Below are 13,588 nucleotides of genomic sequence, written 5' to 3' on the forward strand. Positions count from 1 at the left end.
AACTTAGGTATTCTGGATTTTTAAGGCTACAGGATAAACGAGGACTCAACACAGTTCCTGTGAATGGACCAACGGAGAACATCTATGGAGGCTCACGCACAGGTCCCAATTCCATATGATCAAACCATGTAGTTCCTTATTCATACAATTAGTAGCTATTATTAGAATAAAGGTATAGTTAATCCTTTACTCTCCAACGACCAGGAAAAGATGGCACACTAGAAAAGAGACAGATACAGCTGAATGCCTTCATTTCTTGGGGACGGACAGTGCTTGGTATTAATGTCATGGCTGCCAGTGAAATTGTGGCAACTAACATTGCTCCTGCCTCATACACTTTTTCAAGCCCAACTCTAAGTCAACAATCTGGTGTGTAAGCTGTGTAACCAGGCAAATCCCACTTTCACTGTCAACACCCCCCCCCCCCCCACCATCCCTCATATCAACTCTCCGTTTGTGCATTTATGCTCTCAGACCAACAAGAACTGCCGCCTCATCAAGAAGGAACAGCAGACCTCTGAGGAAGAAACACAATCACTTGATCTGACATTGACAGCCACCATCCCAGACACTGGCACCAGGTCTACCTTAGAAGATAGTGTGGAGATAGGATCTGCACATGGCAAGCCATCAGTCATGAATGATTTGCAGCAAGGCCATCGAGAAAGGATTACATTTGTGATAGCTCCCCAGAGGCAAGTTCTTCTGCAGACATTTCCGATAGGGAATTCAATGAGATACTAGATAGGAAAAGACAGATGGCATTGCATATCACAATACTTAATGAACTCACAGACTAGATTAGATTACAGTGTGGAAACAGGCCCTTCGGCCCAACAAGTCCACACCGACCCGCCGAAGCGAAACCCACCCATACCCCTACATTTACCCCTTACCTAACACTACAGGCAATTTAGCATGGCCAATTCACCTGACCTGCACATCTTTGGATGGTGGGAGGAAACCGGAGCACCCGGAGGAAACCCACGCAGACACGTGCAAACTCCACACAATCAGTCGCCTGAGGCGGGAATTGAACCCGGGTCTCTGGCGCTGTGAGGCAGCAGTGCTAACCACTGTGCCACCGTGCCGCCCACCTGTCATAGTCTGCAGTCTGTCAAATACCATGAAAGATTCCAGATCAAACCTGGCATAAAACTTTACACAGAGATCAAAAATTCATCATTTCCAGCTTGGAAGTGCTGATGAAAGGATGAAAGTGGGTGATGTTGCAGAGATGGAAATCCTAGGATGGCATGAATGCAGGATCAAAAGTTCATCTCAGAGTCAATAAGACATCAAGATTTTGAAATGGGTAATTTCGTCTCAGAAATGAGGAGACATATTCTGGTGAGTGTTGTAGTGCTCCCTCTTGACCAGTCCAGGAAGTGCAATGATTTATTTAAGATGTTGATGGACAATTTCATATAGCATGACTGTCAATTCTAGAACCACAACCACAACCGTGGTGGCACAGTGGTTAGCACTGTTGCCTCACAGCACCAGAGACCCGGGATCATTTCCCGCCTCAGGTGACTGTCTGTGTGGAGTTTGCAAATTCTCCCCGTGTCTGCCTGCGTTTCCTCCGGGTGCTCCGGTTTCCTCCCACAGTCCAAAAAATGTGCAGGTTAGGCGAATTGGCCATGCTAAATTGCCCGTAGTGTTAGGTGAAGGGGTAAATGTAGGGGAATGGGTCTGGATGGGTTGCACTTCGGCGGGTCAGTGTGGACTTGTTGGGCTGAAGGGCCTGTTTCCACACTGTAAGTAATCTAATCTAATCTAATCTAATCTAATCTAATCTAATCTAACCTGCATTCAGTTGCATGACAGAGGGGAGTCATTATCAGTCACGTATACAGTGTGCAGTTCTTGTTGCCAGACAATATATGCTGATTTGATGTGGCAGCTCAAAGATAGTTGAAATGGCTGATTGGTGCAATTTTTCTTAGAAAGCAGGAATGCATCAGATGATAATCTGAGCATTAAGCATCAGAAGGTTTAGTGAGTGAATTCCCTTCATGGTTCTAGTACCCCACTGAATTGAAGCACTTCAGAGATTACATTTGTGCAGTCAATAGGTTGCTGCCTCATGGAGAAGTCCATTAACCTGGCAGAGTCGTATTCATATACCTCCTGCTTCTCTCTGCTTCATATGCACAATGTCTGTTCTCTTGCTCTGCACCTGCTATCTAACCCTCTTGCACAGCACAGTGACTTCCAGAAGCTTTGCAGCAGCAAGTGGAAAGTCAAAAGTACCTCACCTAAAAGTTGGATGGCAATATCTTTGAATAATGCTAAGAGCATCCCTTGTGTAGGTTGTATTCTCATGTTGTTGGGGTTTAAGGGTCTAACAGAAAAAGTATGAGTCAAAATGACAAAATCAGTGCAAAATTAGCATCAGATGCTAACTGAATTAACAAGCTTTTCTGCCTTTACCATTCACATAGAGTACCTGCATCGGTGTTCTCCATAGCTTTATGATCAACACCAGCCTAGCTCTAAGCCATCCGAAGTGAATCCCCTGCTATTATTTATTTTGTGGGGTCCTGTTGTGCTGAAGTCAGCAGCATCACACAGCCCAGTTTTATAGCTGCAGGCATTAAAAAATGAATGAGAATGTGGTCGGCATCAGAAGGTGCAAATTTCCTCACAGCGATTTGCCTTCATAGCACAACTTCAACAAATGCCCCACTTACATGGAGGTTGTTTTTAAATGCAGTACCCAGCAGAGGAAGCAGTAGATCATGGTAATTTTAACTGTTGGGATCCAATTAAATACAGTCAGACTATTTTTCACCTGAAACAGCTGTAGAGAGGACAGAGAGCAACCACTGGAAATTAGAGGTGGTGGGCATTGGTTATCCACCACATTTAAAATAGATGGCAGTAAGAATGGTTTCAGGTGGTAGGAGTCTGAAATAGGTGACATAATGATTTTACTTGGTGGGGAGGAAGCAGCGTTTAAACAATCTCTGGACTTCAGAGGATGGTTTTGCATTTACCTGATGAGTCTCTTGTGCCCAGAGAACTGCTTCTGTATGGGAAAACTACAGGCAGGAGGCTGGAAGAACACAGCCAGTCAGGCAGCATCAGGGGGGTGGAGAAGTTGACATTTCGGGTGTAACCCTTCTACAGAATTGGGGTTGGGTATAGGGGGAGCCACAGATAGAGGGAGTGGTGGTGAAGTGGGGATAGGTGAAGACAGGTAGAGGGTACAAACTGGTTGGTCAATAGGAGGAATGAATCTGTTAGGTGGCAGGGAGGAGTGGAAGGGAGGGGGAGGAGCTGGAAAGGGAGTCGGGGGATAGGAAGGGAGGTTATTTGAAACTGGAGAACTCAATGTTGAGTCTTCTAGGCAGTAGGCTGCCCAGGCGGAAGATGAAGTATTGATCCACCAATTAGCAGTTTGGTTTGTTGTGGCAATTGAGAAGGCCAAGGATGGTCATGTCGGAAAGGAAATAAGAAGGGGAATTAAAATGGACGGTGACTGGGAGGTCAGGTCAGTCCCTGCAGGCCCGGCTGAAATGCTCGGCAAACCATTCCTTAAGTTTACATTTGGTCTCCCTAGTCTACAGGAGACTACACTGGAAGCAACTGATGCAATAAACTAGGTTGAAAGAGAGGCATGTGAACATCTCTCTAACTAAGTTGGAAGAGATGCAGGTGAACCTTTGACTAACTAGGTTGGAAGAGAGGCAGATGAACCTCTGTCTAACTAGGTTGGAAGACAGGCAGTTGACTCTCTGTATAACCAGGTTGAAAGAGAGGCAGGTGAACCTCTGTCTAACCAAGTTAGAGACAGGCAGATGAACCTCTGTCTAACTAGGTTGGAAGAGAGGTAGATGAACCTCTGTCTAACCAGATTGGAAGAGAGGCAGATGAACCTCTGTCTAACCAGGTTGGAAGAGAGGCAGATGAACCTCTGTCTAACCAGATTGGAAGAGAGGCAGGTAAACCTCTGTCTAACTAGGTTGGAAGAGAGGCAGGTGAATCTCTGTCTAACTAGGTTGGAAGAGAGGCAGATGAACCTCTGTCTAACCAGATTGGAAGAGATGCAGGTAAACCTCTGTCTAACTAGGTTGGAAGACAGGTAGGTGAACCTCTGTCTAACTAGGTTGGAAGACAGGCAGGTGAACCTCTGTCTAACTCGGCTGGAAGAGAGGCAGGTGAATCTCTGTCTAACTAGGTTGGAAGAGATGCAGGTGAACCTCTATCTAACCAGGTTGGAAGAGAGGCAGGTAAACCTCTGCCTAACCAAGTTGGAAGAGAGGCAGATGAACCTCTGTCTAACCAGGTTGAAAGAGAGGCAGATGAACCTCTGTCTAACCAAGTTGGAAGACAGGCAGATGAACCTCTATCTAACCAGGTTGGAAGAGAGGCAGGTAAACCTCTGCCTAACCAAGTTGGAAGAGAGGCAGATGAACCTCTGTCTAACTAGGTTGGAAGAGATGCAGGTGAACCTCTATCTAACCAGGTTGGAAGAGAGGCAGGTAAACCTCTGCCTAACCAAGTTGGAAGAGAGGCAGATGAACCTCTGTCTAACTAGGTTGGAAGACAGGTAGGTGAACCTCTGTCTAACTCGGTTGGAAGGCAGGCAGGTGAACCTCTGTCTAACTCAGTTGGAAGAGAGGCAGATGAACCTCTGGTTGGAAGAGTGGCCACAATGAACCAAACTGCAAATTAGAGGAATAACACCTCATCTTCCGCCTGAGCAGCCTACAGCCTGGAGGACTCAACATTGAGTTCTCCAATTTCAAATAACCTCCATTCCCACCCCCCACCTCTCCTCTGAGCCCCTCCCTCTCCCCCCCACTCCTCCCTGCCACCAAAGTATTCATTCCTCCCATTGACCAACCAGGTCGTACCTCTACTTGTCTTCACCTATCCCCACTTCACCACCATGCCTCCGCCACCCCCTTTATCCGCAGCTCCCCCTACACCCATCCCTGTTCTGTAGAAGGGTTATAGCCGAAACATCAACTTCTCTGCCTCCTGATGCTGCCTGGCTTGCTGTGCTCTTCCAGCCTCCTGCCCGTCTACTTTAGATTCCAGCATCTGCAGTTTTTTTATCTCTAACCAAACATGGAAAAGCTACAGAGGTCTCCCTGTTCACTTCCTGATTAAAACATCAAAATAGGTCCCAGAATTTGGAGTTTCCACTTGCTTTCCGTGGCATTTCAGTTGCCTGCAAATCACTGTTGATCAACATCAGAAATAACAGTTGCAATCTGAATGCGTAAATTATCTGCTTTTTATTAAATGCACAATTAGTGGAGAGTTGGGAAAGGGTTAAGTCGAACCCCAAGCTCTCTATGTAAATAATGTCGAGCAGCAGGGGAAGTGACAAGAAAATTTGTATCTGAAGGGTTTCAATGTTGTTTAGAGTCTTACTCCAGTACTAAAATGTCTGCAAAGTTAATGCACAAAAAAAAGTGAAATCAAGGGAAATACATGCATTTTTCTTTAGTGTTGGATAAAGTGGAACAAATTCATTCATCCCTCTTGGAATTGCAACACTGGATGACCTTTAAGGAAGGGATGTTTCACCTACTGATCAAACACATTCCAACAAGAGGAAAGGAGAGGCAAACCAAAACCAGAGCTCCTTTGATGGCAAGGAAGACTCAGGGTGTTTGGTACATGTCAAGTAAATTCTAGATTAATCTGGATTTTTCTGTTCTTCATGCGAACTCATATATGCCTGGGTTTCTTTTAAATTGTATATAATCAATATCTACATGATGGTAAGAATGCAGAGTCCCATCTTCGGGTTTGTACAAGTCCCATTCTTCTAACTGAGCCCAACTCATAACCACTGGGATTACAGTCACATCATAGTATATTACAGACACGCATCTATATTTTCATTAAATCCTACATTTTCCACTTTCTCATTTTCAGTACACTATTTCAGGTCAAGGTCATGTGCGGTTTAGAGGTTGGCTTGTAGGTGGTGGGATTCCTATATTCCTGCTGCCCTGTCCTTCTCAGGGGTAGAGGATACGAGACTGGAAGATTTTTCCAAAGGAAGCTTGGGGAGTTGGGTGAAGATGTACTGCTTGCATGAAAGTCATCCCTAGACCATCAAGGCTTTCAGGGATATTACTTTTGGTGGAACATATTCAAAATAAAGGAATCACGTGCCTCCCTCACATGTCTCTTCGTGGACTTGGTATTTTATACTGAAGCCCTAATATGCCTGTCAACCTGCTCACTTATAATCTCCCCATTCTCCCCATCTAAGGATTGTAGCAGACCACAAAGTTACTCACCACTTTTCAAGACACAGCTCTGCCGTGGCTGAGGTACTGGAACCTCATCTTCAACAGTGTGCTCAATTGTTAGTCTTGTGGAACTACAAGAAGCTCTGTACCTCACCTCAGCCATGTTTTGCAGATACAGGAGTGATAGCATTAGCCACAATTTCAATGGAGAGCCCTACCAAATAGAATCTATCTCTGCATGGATCTTAAATAGTTTTGAGAGCAGTGAGTTCCAGAGAATGGCACAAGGGATTTCTGGAAAAAGTGCACAGATCATTCTGAAGAAAAGTCCTATTGCATTTGAAACCTTGATTGTCTTCTCTCCACAGATGCTGCCAGACCTGTGGAGTTTCTCCAGCACGCTTTGCTTGTATTTCAGATTTACAGCATCCACAGCATTTTGCTTTTATACACCTGGAGGATTTCTTTCTGGTGGTTGTAACACATTTGAGCATTGGAAGAGTAGAAACCTTTTGAACTTCTGCATTGAGCTGCTGCAGGCTACTCCCAAAGAGCTCTGATCACCATCTAAGACAAAAACCCTGGGAAACCTGCAATAATTCCAAACCCACAGATCTTGTGGACTGGCCCTCAGAATCTGTCTTTTACCTGTTCAATAGGGCATTGCAACCTTCCTGATGCAATGATGTGTCATTGCCTGGGATATGTCACACTGATTCACAATAGAGCTCTGGAAATATCCACTAGTGAAATATTCAGTGTTACTGTCATCTTCAATGCCAATCACAGTGAATTACCTTCCAAGCCATTGGGTCACAGGTCATCCTGAAGTAGTTCAGTGAATACGTCCCTCTGACATCAGCTCTCCTTCACCTGCTGATAGTTAATGTGTGTTCAGAGCATTCTGCAATGTGCCAGTTCTCATCATGCACAGACCTCAGTTGTCTCAATCCTCAGCAGCCTCAGTATCTGATGCAAAGCCCTTCATTAGGAATTCCTGAAGGGCTTATGCCCAAAACGTCGATTCTCCTGCTTCTCGGATGCTGCCTGACCTGCTGTGTTTTTCCAGCACCACACTTTCGACTCTGATCTCCAGCATCTGCAGTCCTCACTTTCTCCCATAAACTCAATGAGCCAAATTCACTTCTGTGCTGTAAATGACTGACTCTTTGAGACCTGAGAGTTAGTTCATGGAAGAGGCAACAATTCAGAAGTTTCTGCTTGATGCCAACAGACAACATTTTCTCAATCCCCCAAATATAAGAGCAGTTGCCTGTGAATTATTCCAGTCTGAAGACATAACAGTTTGGGAACATGACACAGAACAAACTGTCCTTGGGAACACATCTACCAAAACAAGAGCAGCTTCCTGGGTTCCACAGACAAATAGAACAAGCAAGGCCCAGACTAATGAAAGCAAAATACTTTGGATGCTGGAAAACTGAACTAAGAAAGTGCTAGAGAAACTCAGCAAGTCTGGCAGCATCTCTGGAAAAAGAAACACATAACATTTCAAGTCTGAGATGACTTCTCTTCAGAACTGAAAGAAGCTGGAAAATGGTAGTTTTATGTTATTGGTTTACATTCCATCTCATTTCTCCAGCTGCTGTCTGGACCTCTGAGGTCTGTGCATGGCAGTGGCTGGAGGATCCAGAAGTGAATGCATCGGTGTGGCAAATGCCATACATGGACCTTGAGAGCATTTAAGGGAATGTTGCTGTAAACAGAGAGAGGAGGATGAGTGGAACAGATGGTGAGGGTGCTGGTACCAACAATCAAAGGCAATGTTACTGACGGTAAAGAGAGATGGAGATAGGTGTAAAGAAAATGGAAAAAATGGTTCCTCTCTGCTGAGAGCAAAGCCAACAAAGTATAAACAAGACATTGAATGTTAAGTAGTCATTGGTCATCATGCCAGAATTTGGTTAGCATTGTAAGGGCCAACTGCAGTCTCTACTCAGAGTAGCGGTGACTTAGAGAGAGTGTGTTTTCGGGATGTAGCCGTGGACAGGTAAACTCTGTGGCCTGGTGGTTAAACAGTGTCTAGGGTGAGAACATAGGGTTGCATTTGCGAGGGAATATCAGCCACACTTGCTGTGTGCAGCATAGCTTTGCAGCTGCTTTACCATTATGTTGCAACACTTATCCAAAAGACTTTGAAAGGTGGCAAAGTGCTAGGATGCTGGTCCTTATATCTGCTGAGTGGTGAGCAACATTCCCTCAAAGCTGCACAGTGTCAGCATGCTGATTGCAGCATTGACTTCTGGCTCCGGGTGTATCTGCCATGCACCAGTTTCGGAGGCCTGCTGGAGAAAATTAGATGGAACATTAGTGATGAGTTGTTCCAGGAATGGCCTGTGGTAGGATGTTAGCCATGAGACGGAGATGCCAGCATTGACTGGGTGGACAAAGTTAGAAGTCACATGACACCAGGTTATAGTCCAATACGTTTATTTGAAATCACAAGCTTTCGGAGTGTTGACTTCATCTGATGCAGGAGCAGCGCTCTGCAAGCTTGTAATTTGGCTCAGTGGTTAGCACTGCTGCCTCACAGTGCCAGGGACCCGGGTTCAATTCCCACCTCGGGCAACTGTTTGTGTAGAGTTTGCACATTCTCCCCGTGTCTGCGTGGGTTTCCTCCGGGTGCTCCGGTTTCCTCCCACAGTCCAAAGATGTGTAAGTTAGGTGAATTAGCCATGCTAAATTGCCCGTAGTGTTAGATGCATTAGTCAGGGGTGTATGTAGGGGAGTGGGTCTGGGTAGGTTACTCTTCGGAGGGTCGGTGTGGACTTGTTGGGCCGAAGGGCCTGTTTCCACACTGTAGGGAATCTAATCTAATCTAATTTCAAATAAACCTGTTGGACTATAACCTGATGTCATGTGACTTCTGACTAAGTGGTAAGATGAGGCTAGGATCAAATGTGAGGGCTTCGATAGGGGTGGGGTAAGTAGTTAATGAGACAAGTTTGGTCAATTACAGGACAAGATTTCGTTGGGTATTGAGGTGAAAATCCCTTCAAAAACTCAATACAAATATACAGCCAAAGAAATGTAAAATTCAGCCCATTAAACTAGTTTTTAAATTTAAGAACACTTATGTTTATCCAGGAACTAGTTAACCACCCAAGAGGCCTATCTCCTCAACTTGCTTAAATCAGACAATTTTTCTGTCTGTTTCTTTAATTAACGATTGTTGCTGCAGCTATATTTTTTCTTCAAATTCCTCATTTCCCTGTTAAAATTTAATATTTTCCACTTCCTTCTCTGAATTTTTTGTTCAGTTTTTTGTTTTACTTTATTTAATTTCAATTATACTTTTCTTCTACCATATTTTGATTTCTCTTTTTTTTTCTGAAATCGTGTGTAAAGAAGGAAAAGTGTGTTTCTGACTGGTGTAAGACAGCAAATACAAGTGAGAACCAAACTGAGCAGGTGCAGATAGCATTCGATATAGAGAAGTGTGAGGTGAGGCATTTTTGTATGAACAGAAAAGGTCAGAATACAGGTGAAAAAAACAGGTTCATAGCTCCTTGAAAGTGGAGTCGTAGGTAGATAGGACGGTGAAGAAGGCGTTTGGTATTCTTTTATTGGTCAGAGTACTGAATACAGGGGTTGGGAGGTCATGTTGTGGTTGTACAGGACATTGGTTAGGCCACTGTTGGAATATTGCATGCAATTCTGGTCTCCTTCCTATTAGAAAGATGTTATGAAAGTTGAAAGGGTTCAGAAAAGATTTACAAGGATGTTGCCAGGATTGGAGGATTTGAACTATAGGGAGAGGCTGAACAGGCTGGGGCTTTTTTCCTTGGAGCATCAGAGGCTGAGGGGTGACCTTACAGAAGTTTATAAAATTATGAGGGGCATGGATAGAATAAATAGACAAAGTCTTTTCTGTGGGACTGGGAGTCCAGAACTAGGGGGCATAGGTTTAGGGTGAGAGGGAAAAGATATAAAAGAGACCTAAGGGGCAACATTTTCACACAGAGGGTGGTATGTGTATGGAATGAGCTGCCAGAGGAAATGGTGGAGACTGGAACAATTGCAACATTTAAGAGGCATTTGGATGGGTATATGAATAGGAAGGGTTTGGAGGGATATGGGCCGGTTGCTGGCAGATGGGACTAGATTGGGTTGGGAGATCTGGTCGGCATGGACGGGTTAGACTGAAGGGTCTGTTTCCTTGCTGTACATCTCTATGACTCTATGACTAAAAAGAAATTATGAGAAAAAGCTGGCAGCTAACAGGGGCTGTTCAAAGTCTGCTATCAATGTACAAATAGTAAAAGAGTGATTCAAGGAGAAGTAGTGCTGTTTAGAGATCAGAAAGCCACATAGGGAGATTCCACCTAGGCCATAGAGGAAGGAACTCAGTCACTAGACGCGCTCAAAATTAATAAGAAAGAAACTTTGGATTTACTGGAAGTGTTGGCAATTCAAGTTGATAAGGAAATGAGACTGGATGAGATACATCCAAGGAAATGAGAGCAGAGGTTGCAGGGGCTCTAGCCACAATCCTTCAGTTTTCCTTGGACTCAGGGATGGTCCAGAAGGTGGGAGAATTGCAAGCATTATGGCCTTGGTCAAGAAAGGTTGTAAGGATAATCCCAGCAATTACAGACCCATCAGTTCAAATTTGGTGACTTAGAAATTTCTAGAAACAATTATTCTGGATAAAATTAGTGGTCACATGGTCAATGTTGGCTTGATTAGATAGTCAGCATACATTTAACCAACTTGCTGAAGTTTTTTGAAGACATAACAGAAATGCTCAATAAGGATAACACTGTTGATGTGGAAGGCTTGTCGTGGAGTTTTCTAATGGGATTCTTGCTTTTATTGACATACATTAATGACCTAGACCTTGATGTGCAGGAGATAATTTCAAAGACTGAAGCGACACAAAACTTGGATGAATTGTAAATAGTGAGGAAGATGGTTTGGAACTCCAAATGGACACAGACAAAGAGTGGGTGGACAGGTGCAGATAGCATTCGATATAGAGAAGTGTGAGGTGAGGCATTTTTGTATGAAGAGCATTGAAATAGGGGATACAATTCTAAAGGGGAAGTAAGAACAGAGAGACCTTACGGTATTTATGCACAGATCACTAAAAGTGATAGGACAGGTGAGAGAACAGTTTATAAAGCATACAGTGTTCTCGGCTTTATGAATGGGGCGTGGAGTACAAGAGCAAGGAGGTGATGTTGAACTTGCCTAAGATACTTGTTAGGCCTGAACTGGAGTCTTGTGTACAATTCTACATGCCTCATTATGGGAAGGTTGTAAATGATATGGAAGGAGTATAGAAATGGTTTACAAGGATGGTTCCAGGGATGAGAAATTTCAGTTACAAGGATAGATTAAAGACGTTGTGAGTATTCTCGTTGTAGAGAAGAAGTCTAAAAGGAGATCTGATAAGAGTTTTCAAAATCATGAGTGGGCGTGATATCTCCATAATTATTTGAAGCCCTCAGTCTCCCAGTTCTTCCCTCCACCTATTGTTTCACAACCCTTTTGCCTGAAAGATACCAACTCAAATTTCTCTGTGTGAAACTGCATCTGCCCTGACCTAACTAAATCACTTGACCACTTATGTCTCATTGCAATTTCTTCCTCATAATTTTCTATTCTTCATAATTTGAGCTAATTAACCTTTCTTGAATATCAGCATGTAGGTATATGATAAACAAAGAAAAAGGTTCAGTATTGATCCCTGCTGCAAACTACTATCAGATTCCATTTTCTTTGGCTGTGGAACATATTGTCTTTGATCCCAGTTCAAATCTGAACCTTGTATTGCATTATCTTCCATTCTTGTGCAACTGATGTTTCCAATGAACTATGCTGGGTCAGGCCCTTTTTAATTGCACTGAAATAAGACAATTGACAGCCATTTACAAATGGCTATTGTTTTCCTTTATTCATTTGCACTCTGAATCAAATCAGGTTTTCGTATTCCCAAATATTCTGCAAGTCACACAATCATTGCAGCAGCAAACACTGGTGATCAGACCAAATGAGAATTCTGACTCCAAAGGATTGCCTGGGAAATTGGACATTCCATTTGATGATTCCTGTGTATCTGAAACCCTCTTAAAAGCCATTCAAGTCAGAGAATTTGGAGAGTCCTGACTCACTTAAACATAATACAGGTCATTCTGCTATAAAGCATTTTTCGTTAATGCAAATTCACTACAATGCGATTGAAGAATTGGAGACACTGTTTCTAAAGCATCAACTTGTAAAGCATGTATTCATTATAATGCAATTCCAGCCCCGTTAGTTTAAATGCTGCTGCTATTACGCGATTTTCTTATAACATGGGATTGCCTGAGAATGGAACTACTGCGTTATAGCAGAACCGACTGTAGTTAGTCAGGAAAATTAGAGGACTAAAAACCTGCTCTAATTCCTGGTAAACAGTTAAGCAAACCCCTGACTCATTTCTGTTCATCCCTCTAATCCATTCTCCAATCTACTACAAACCTCATAGCTCCTGAAACACCCCAGACTTCTCCCAGCCCTGTAGTAAAGGCACCTAAAACCCCCAAACTATGTTGGATCAAACACTGCATCCCTCCTGACCCTATCCCAATGATTTCAGCCCCTAAACTCTCCCTACCTGCTGATCTCCCCTTGATTGACAGGTCCCATCAGACCAAACACTGCTCCCAACCTGACCAACAACCCCGTCCCTAACTCCCAAACCAAATCCCTCCTGACTTATTATCAAGGACTCATCTGTTTACCTAGTACCATGGCATCCTACCAACTTGGCACCCTACCATTTCACCCAAATAGCAGACTACCCAAGTGATAAAATACTCCCTCACACTTCTGACATCATAGTCCCCTTACCAATATGGCACCTTTGCTCCTTTCCCACATGGAACATTACTTCCTTTCATCCACCTGTACCCTAAACCCTCACATACCTGGCATCCTAATCCCTCATTCACCTAAAATTCAACCCCCTTATATACCTTGCCTCCAATGCAGTGAACACATCTGCTCTCACCTGGCACCATGCCTCTTCATTCACATTTCCTTCCTACGACCTCACACACTTAGCCTCAGCCCACTCACCTATCTGATATGCATTTCCACAGCACTCTCACTTGGCAACCTAATCCCTCGCTTGGAACCATAGTCGCCAATCAACTACCTTTACTGCTCTGGTGTAAATTGTGTTTGCATGAAATTTATTATTCTTAAATTTGCCCTAAAGAGTTCAAAATGAAAAGCATTAGCAACCTGCCTCTTTTTTCAGCAATATTTAAGTTCTGTGTGACCAAGTGATTACTGCAAACCAGTTTAAATTTTCGACAAATCTATTTATCTTCACTTTTGTGTGGTCTCTAATA

Source organism: Chiloscyllium plagiosum, chromosome 2 (genome assembly GCF_004010195.1).
Source record: "Chiloscyllium plagiosum isolate BGI_BamShark_2017 chromosome 2, ASM401019v2, whole genome shotgun sequence".
NCBI lineage: Eukaryota > Metazoa > Chordata > Chondrichthyes > Orectolobiformes > Hemiscylliidae > Chiloscyllium > Chiloscyllium plagiosum.